This window comes from Salvia splendens, chromosome 11 (assembly GCF_004379255.2).
Source record: "Salvia splendens isolate huo1 chromosome 11, SspV2, whole genome shotgun sequence".
NCBI lineage: Eukaryota > Viridiplantae > Streptophyta > Magnoliopsida > Lamiales > Lamiaceae > Salvia > Salvia splendens.
The window spans coordinates 18,815,856-18,825,305 of record NC_056042.1 but is presented as its reverse complement, the minus strand read 5'-3'; positions in this window follow the sequence as shown (position 1 = coordinate 18,825,305).

Here is a 9,450-nt window from a genome sequence, read left to right as displayed (position 1 = left end):
GGCCAAATCGACCGGGACACTTAACTTCTCATTCCTCATCAACCATTCAAAACCCAACTCATGCAAAAGGGCTAGAAACGATTCCCTAATTTGCATCTCATCTAAGGATGGGAGATGAATTACCTTTCCACACTTAACCTTCTTGCCTTTTGCGTTCTTTGTGCGGTAAACTGACTGGAGCTTCTTGTCGTCAAACAACTTCATCTCTTCCACAACGTCATCCGTGAGTTCCACCGTCCAACGCTTATACCGGAGTGGTTCGGCAGGTGGATGCAACAGTTCTCGATGATCGTTGGGGAGTTCCCGCTCCTTGTATTCCTCCTCTTCCATGGTTGTGTCGCTATCTGATTCAGATTCTTCACTGGCCTCGTACTCACTATCGCTCTGTGTCTGCCGGTTTGATGGGGTCCTCCGGGCAGTCTCAGTGATCACTATGCCTGTGTTCGGGGTACGCATTCTTTTGGTTTTTGATTTTTTCTCCACAACGGTCTTGCCCTTTCTTTTCCTTTCTACTTGGTATCTAGCTTCCTCTTCCGCCTCGGTTGGTGGCGTCTCCTGGGTAGCGGAGCTACACTCTTTCTTGGCATCTTCCTTCTCCAATTGTTCGGGGCTCACTGACTCGGGTGCGAGGTCCAGTCCCTCAGCCATCTGCTCGGCTTCCACACCCTGATCCTCTTGCGCCGGACAGGGTTCGTCATCACTCCCGATCTCTAGGGGATCCTCCGCCGTGTTCGGTTCTGCCCTGTTGGGTGCCCACTTCCCCAAACAACGTTGCGATTTCCTCTGCGGTTTGGGTGGCTCTGCCTTGGAGCCTGTCTTCACTACCAGTTTCCTTCTGACGGGGATCGGTTTAACTACCGGAGGTTCCCCTAGGGTGGATGCCTCTACCTCTGGTTCTGTTGTCTCTGTTCCTGCTTCCTTGGCTTCACTCTGCTTTTCCCTCTCCTCTTCTCCTTCTGACTGGGATGCCTTATCCTTCGGTATGGGTTCTCTAAGAGCTTGTTCATTCTCTCCTACTGATCTTGGTGCGAGGTCCAGACCCTCAGCCACCAAGTCAGTTGTCTCCTCTCTTTGGTTTACCCTGTTCATTATCGAGTCAAACTCCTCGTCCGTCATGAGGCCCTGTTTCCTGGCTGATTCGTTCAGATCTATCTCTGGCCGTCTTACTTCTTGAAATACTGGGTCCTTCTCGGGCGTCATTTTTGCTCCGCCACTCTCCTGATCAGTAGTCGATGCAACCGCAGCCCGCTCTCGGTTGTATCCTTCCCTTGAATGGTCATACTCTTTCTTTGCATTCAGTAGCTTCCTTAGGACTCTCTTTGCTTCGCTGACCCGTAACTGCGTGAAGCTTCCTCCCGAAGATGAATTGGCCAGGTCTTTGGTTACCGCGTTCATGCCCTCGTAGAAAGTATGATGTACTTCAATGTCCGCCATGCGATGGTTGGGACATGATTCCAAAAGACCCATGTATCTTGCCCAATAATCGCTCAAGGGTTCGTCATATCCTTGCTTCACATTCGTTATTTCTCTCTTCAGTGCGCTTGTCTTAGATGACGGAAAAAACTCGCCCAGGAATGCTGACTTGAAGTCGTCCCAAGTCTCAATAGAGTCAGGGGGCAAGCGCATGAACCAGGTGTTCGCTTCCCCCTTGAGCACAAATGGCAGAGCTTTCAGCCTATAATCATCTTCAGTCGCTCCTGCTGGTCTTCTCTGCGCTCTACAAATCTTACAAAATTCGTGAAGGAACTCATACGGCCCTTCATAGCTTTTCCCGCAGTATGTAGGTAGAATCGCTATGACATGAGGCTTCACGTCACAAGCAGTCTGTCCCGGGGTGACCACGATAGCTTGCGGTGGTTCTCCTTCGGTATGCGCATTCAGCGTACCGATCTCTGGATCTTCGTCCATGTTGGCAGCCATTCCTGGATTGCCTTCCAACAGTGGTAACTCCACGGGAATTGGTCCTTCTATGGTGTCCTGTTCTTCGTCGCTACTCGTGTCTAGGTCAGACAGAGTTGTTGACAGGCCAGAACGAGTGGTCACAAGTATGGATCCTCGCTGAAGTATCTTCGGTTTCCACGGATTAGGATCCGAACTGCTTCTCATAAACTGAAACAAAAGAAAAAGAGAAAAAAATTATACACAATATTTACGCCAAAGTATCACACACAATAGTATATAAAACGCCATCCATCCCCGGCAACGGCGCCATTTGAAGATGGTTTACGAGGTGCGTAGGTGTCGTTCAAGTGAGGATATATCCTACTGGCAGGATAAAGATCCTAACTAAGCCTAGACCTCGTCTTCAAAGATTCCTCAACCCACTTCTACTGATCAGTATAGTGGAGGTAAGGGTCGAATCCCACAGAGATGGTGCGTTTAAACTACTGCGGTGATGTTTTGGAGGGTTGGTTAGCTACCACGCTCGGGTTGAGTTTCTACCTAGGCGAGTAATTAAAGGGTGGCGTCCTACTGACTAGGATGGGGGAGCAGATCATGGAATGCAACTGTGTACGTGGAAATGAGGGGACATGGTGTAACAGAAATTGTTTGGAAAGGACGGTATTTCTATTTTTGGCTAAACAGAATATTCAGAGTGTAGTGGAGGTAGTGGTGACTAGGCTGACAGATCTGCAGGTACAACCAGAGGTGAAGGACAAAAGAAAGCAAAAGTAAATAAAAGTAAGGTGGTCCCCAATCTGGATGTAGACATCGTCTTCTCCAACAACACAACTTAAACTCAGATAACAATTCCAGATCCAACCCGGCAAACGCAGATTAACAACTCGCGAACACAGATCTAAAACTAAGAAATCAAATCTGAAATCAAACACTGAAACTGGACTTCTGCATGCTGGTCAACATGAAAGATCGATTCAGAAAATAAAACGAAGCCTTGCATGCAACGATCTACTTCCAGATCAAATAGTACATGTTTGCCTATCCTAAAGAAATTTGTTACGTAACAGAATTTAGAGATTTAGCACTTAAAACACCGAGAAATCTTAGATCTAAGCTAACTAGACAAGGAAAGAAAAGAACACTACAATGAACGAAACGGAAATCAACTTCATAGCATTAACACGTTCGGATATCCAAGCAAGCATTTCAAAACAACAAAATCCCAAAATGTAACAGAAATCCAACGTAAAGACGGAGAACTAATTAAACTACGGAAGCAATTTAAAGATTGTTTGCCACTCCGGGCGATGAAATCTCTGACTGGAACTACGATCTAGCTAACTGGAATGGACGATGACTGGAACTCGGGAACATTCTGAACATCAGGTGATCATGGCTCGGCGAGGCAAGAAGTGGACACGGCTGAAAGACTGAAATTACCGAGAGAACTCTCTACCTAAAGATGACGGTCCATCCTTTTCTCTCTCCAACTTGGCTACCTTTTATAGGGAGGCTACCCTTGATTTTAGGGTAAATCCTCGCTGCAATTTGACTTCTTTGCCCTTAATTGTGGGTAATCCGTCCCAGCTATCCGTCTTCTTCATCTCAAGCCGTTTTAGTACGTATACGGATCAGTATGAGACCATGCTGGCGCTTTTTTTTCTACCCGAACACTCCGGAACTTCCCTACTGGCCAGAACACTTATCCTGCACACTTTGAGCAACTGCTTTGCAAATATAATCATTTAAACCTGTCATACTGACCAGTAACCGAGGCCTAGAATACGACTTATCATCTTCCTGTAAGAATGTGGCGTGAGTGCTCACAATAACTTTCTTATCTCGGAGACTAAAGAATTCATAAGCTTTCGTCCCTCTGGGGTACCCTATAAACAAACATACCTCCGTTCTTGATCCTAGCTTAGTTGGATCCTTTTCCAATACATGAACCGGGCAACCCCAAATCTTGAGATGTGCTAGATTGGGCTTACGCCCAGTCCACAACTCATAAGGAGTAGTAGGTACGGATTTTGACGGTAAATTGTCTAAAATATGGCTTGCAGAAAGCAAGGCATGTCCCCAAAACGAAGTAGGTAGCCATGCATAACTCATCATCGATCGGACCATGTTTAACAAGGTCCTGTTCCTTCTTTCAGCCACGACGTTCTGCTGGGGCGTGCCCGGCGCAGTCAATTGGGATTGGATTCCTGACTCCGATAAGTAGTCCAAAAACTCAGCACTGAGGTATTCGCCTCCACGATCAGATTGCAGGCATTTGATACTCTTACCATGATACTTCTCCACTTGAGCCTTAAAGTCCTTGAACTTGTCGAAAGACTCTGACTTGTGGGTCATCAAATAGACGTATCCAATTTTCGAGAAGTCATCAATGAATGTGATGAAGTATCGAAAACCACCTCCTGCTTCAGTAGACATTGGTCCACATACATCGGAATGAACGAGCTCAAGTACTTCCTTGGCCCTATTGCCCTTAGCGTGAAAAGGCCTCTTGGTCATCTTGCCTTCTAAGCATGACTCACACTTATGAAAAGGTTCCTCCTCTAGACCTTTAATAAGATCTTGTTGAACAAGAGAATGGATCCTCCTTTCATTGGCATGACCAAGTCTAAGGTGCCATAAGTACGTTTCGTTCATTGAACTTGAAGGTTCCTTTCGTTTCTTTGAAATTTTCGATGTTGTATTGAGTTCTGTTTTGCGATTATTAAACTATGTAGATGTGATTGTGTACAGATCGTTTTCCATGATACCACGACAGATATAAGAACCATCTTTCTTAATAACGCAGTTAACATTAAAAGAAATCGAATATCCGTCAAAAACTAATTTAGAAACTGAAATTAAATTTCTTCTAATAGAAGGTATCAACAAAACATTCATCAGAATAAAAAATCTATCACTACTAAAATGCAAATAAATGTCTCCCACTGCAACGGCCGCCACTTTTGTAACGTCAACCAGCTGGACTTTGATCTCACGATCATGTAGCCGTCTTGTCACCTGCATTAAGTCAGGATCAAAACAAATATGATCAGTGGCTCCTGTGTCAATAACCCAATTGCAAGTAGACGTCGATGCCAAACATGCCCCTTTTCCCCATACTTGAAACACTTCCCCGTGGGCTTCTTGTTAGCCCTCTTCATCTTCTTTCCCTTAGCCATCTTGGCCGCTTTTGAGTTCGGTGCCTGTCTTTTTCCTTTGCTAGGCCTAAAGCCAGAGGAACGAGGCGCCAAAGTCATCATGGCCGCCTTAGCCTGGACCATAATGTCCTCTGCCGACTGAAGTTCAGTCAACAGCTCTGCTAAGGTGTAGTTCCTTTTGTTCATCTCAAAATTGAGCTTGAACTGTTGGAAGCTAAGGGGATACTTTGAAGGATAATAGTCACCTGGGACTTGGGATCGATCGTTCTATTAGGGTTTTGTATACTAGAAATCACCTTTCGAGTGATTGGATACTGTAAAACTCTACTTGTTATTTTCCAATGAATAAAACAGATTATTTTTGTCATAATGTTGTTATGTTTTACATTTAATGGTTGTTTATTGCATATTTAAATGTATAAGAACGTAACAAAGTCTAAGTCTTTGTTCTAGTAGACCGGTTGTGAGCGTCGTCCACTTTAAGGTAACACGGTCAGTTCTGAACAAAGAAAAAGAAGAATTTCACAACCCAGATAGGCCTAGACTACCTATCGTGAAAGGTTACAATGTCAGTCCGATTATTTCTAAGCATTATTGAAATAAGATGACGTTGGTGTGGTATAGCACCGAATGGATCTAACAGCAAGACGAGTCTTTATGCTATCTCCTGAAAGACGAGGTCTTGATAATAATTTCTTAATCAATGTACATTAGCATTGAGCATACAATATTGAGTATCTACTACTTTGACTTACCAAAGGTGCGGGTTTTTCGTAACCCAATGATCCAGGTATATTGGGTAGTGGTGATCATTATCTAGCGGTGCTAGAATTGCTATTACGTTGAATCGTGCGCGAGGAGAGTCTCGTTTTATAACATCCACAAGAGGAGCTCGAAACAAGGTTTTATTATTCGGAACCTAGCTAGTTGGAGTTTGATTCCTCTATGAATAATAAATAAGAGTTTCTTGCTAAGTCCACTCTTGGAGATTTAATATGTTGATTAATTAAGTCCATAACAGACATTAATTAATTAATGGATGTTTCTATCTTAAGCGCGGGAAATGAATTGAACGCAAATAAAGGAAACCCGGAATACTTGTAATTTTGGATTTGGAAAGGCAGTGCAATATTACTTCTGTAGTGGTTGCTTTTAATATTCCAATATAAGCTTATATTAAATTGTGGGTTCAATTTATTTAGTAAAAAGCTAATTGGGTGAGGCCTGATCCAATTCTTCCTTAGATCCCTGACTGGGCCATATTTGTGACTTAATATAAATAGGAGAATAAAGGAGACAGAAAACACCTTTTTCTAAAAAAAAAAAAAATTTCGTCCCCCTCTAGAGAGAGAGAGTTCAAAATTTGTGCCTCCTCCATGAGCAGTTTCTGTCTTCCATTATTCGAGTCCTAGTACGTTGGTCAGATTTGCCCACACAAATATCAGCGTATAGTCCGGGACACCAGTCAGAAGATCTGAGGTCTTGTATTGAAGATCTTCACGTGGAGACGGAGCTAGCCATCATCGATTCTTGACTGAATCAACGAGGTAAATTGGCTAATTCCGTAGTAAGCATGTTTTAGGGATTTTATATGCTAAAGCATGTTTTAATTCAAGTTATGAGCATGATACATGTGATAATTGCGCGAATAGAATTTGTCTGAATAATATGCTAAATAGATCAAATTCATGTGATCAGATATTTGTGCACGCTTCCGCTGCCAACCCCTTCAATTGGTATCAGAGCAAGTCTTTGGCTCTGATTATTTGGATTTAAATTTCGCGAAATTCATGTATGCATGTCCAATTTGATTGCGAAGAATGTTCTTGTGGTTTTGTTTAGATTTTATGCATGTTGAACTCAAGAACTGTAGAATCAATGAACTTGAATTGCTCGAATGTACGAGACGGATCGCACCGCGCACGATCGAGGTAGGGTTGTCGTTTGAGTGGGAGCCGAAGGATCACGGTCATAAGGCGACGCGCAGACGAGCATGGGCTCGTGCACGTCACCGGCCGAGACCGCAAACCCAGGCGGAACCCGCGTCGAGATCGAAACGGCGGATGGAGTGGCACGGCAGTTCGACCGAGAACGTGCCGAGGTGCTGAGACGCCAGGCCGAACCCTAGGCGGAAGGTCCGGCGCCACCCGACGGAACACCTGGCCGAGAGCGTCGCGCCTGTTGGCGTGTCGCTGGTTGGGGCAGTGGGAAAAGCTGGAGTGAGATGGACCGAGATGGGCGGTCCGAGCTGGCCAAGAGCAGCCGCGCCACCGTGCGGACAGTTGGCCGAGAGCTCGAGCCACCCGACAGAACACGGAGCCAAGATGGGCGCTCGCCGCTGGCCGAGAGGAGTCGCGCCTCCGAGCGCGTTCCTGGCCGAGACGGAGGCGACACCCGACAAGCCGCTGGCCGAGATGCTGGCGAGCCACCTGCGTGCCGGTGGCCGAGACGCTGCATGCGTCGTGGTCCGACGAAGAACTCGTCGGATTTTCGTCGTTCATCGTTCGTGCGAACCTCGTACGATGAGATAACGATGAAGGATTATTTTAATGATTATTTAATTATTTTATTAAAAGATATCATTAAAATATTATTATTTAATGGAAATAAAATCTTCATGGAAGATTTGCCTAGATTTAGGAATATTTTTATTATTATCTATATCTATGGAAATAAATAATATTATTTTGATTCCTAGATGATATGGATGAGAATAATTTAATAGTTTCCTAATATTAATCTAGATTTAAATTCTCGGAATAATTTGAAGTCTGAAATAAATATAATTGCGAAGGAAAATAGTTGTGATAATTTAATTATACGCTTAAATAAATTTTGAAAATTTATTCCGACATCGTGGTGGAAATACGAGGAGCCAACAGAGGCACTTTAGGCGGCCGCCAAATAATCGAAAACCGAGAAACGAGATAAACGGTTTTAATTAGGGTGCATGCATCTTATTTATTTACTTGATTCATTGTGTTGATTTATGTGTTATTTAAATGCCAAAGGTGATTCCTTGCAAGCGAGACGTGATATCAAGGGAAAGGAAATAATTTCGGATTAAGAACTTGAGGTGGGCTTTCTTTTTAAATAAGGAATATGTCCTAAGTATTTTTTATGTGAAAATAATATGAATATTTGTCATGCCGTGTTTTGGTGTATTCTATGGAAACCTATCTAATGTGGCTTTTGCCATCAATGGATAATCGAATTCGGGTCTGTCTAGGGAGTGAGTCCATATTCAGGCTAGTGTACATGATAAGTCGTATTCTAGGCCTCGGTTACTGGTCAGTATGACAGGTTTAAATGATTATATTTGCAAAGCAGTTGCTCAAAGTGTGCAGGATAAGTGTTCTGGCCAGTAGGGAAGTTCCGGAGTGTTCGGGTAGAAAAAAGCGCCAGCATGGTCTCATACTGATCCGTATACGTGCTAAAACGGCTTGAGATGAAGAAGACGGATAGCTGGGACGGATTACCCACAATTAAGGGCAAAGAAGTCAAATTGCAGCGAGGATTTACCCTAAAATCAAGGGTAGCCTCCCTATAAAAGGTAGCCAAGTTGGAGAGAGAAGGAGCCGGGGATAGACTTCAATTCACCATCATCTTTAGGTAGAGAGTTCTCTCGGTAATTTCAGTCTTTCAGCCGTGTCCCACTTCTTGCCTCGCCAAGCCATGATCACCTGACGTTCAGAATGTTCCCGAGTTCCAGTCATCGTCTGTTCCAGTTAGCTAGATCGTAGTTCCAGTCAGAGATTTTATCGCCCGGAGTGGCAAACAATTTTTAAATTGCTTTCGTAGTTTAATTAGTTCTCCGTCTTTACGTTGGATTTCTGTTACATTTTGGGATTTTGTTGTTTTGAAATGCTTGCTTTGGATATCCGAACGTGTTAATGCTATGAAGTTGATTTCCGTTTCGTTCATTGTAGTGTTCTTTTCTTTCCTTGTCTAGTTAGCTTAGATCTAAGGTTTCTCGGTGTTTTAAGTGCTAAATCTCTAAATTCTGTTACGTAACAATTTCTTTAGGATAGGTAAACGAGTACTGTTTGATCTGGAAGTAGATCGTTGCAAGCAAGGCTTCGTTTTATTTTCTGAATCGATCTTTCATGTTGACCAGCATGCAGAAGTCCAGTTTCAGCGTTTGATTTCAGATTTGATTTCTTAGTTTTAGATCTGTGTTCGTGAGTTGTTAATCTGCGTTTGCCGGGTTGGATCTGGAATTGTTATCTGAGTTTAATTTGTGTTGTTGGAGAAGATGATGTCTACATCCAGATTGGGGACCACCTTACTTTTATTTACTTTTGCTTTCTTTTGTCCTTCACCTCTGGTTGTACCTGCAGATCTGTCAGCCTAGTCACCACTACCTCCACTACACTCTGAATATTCTGTT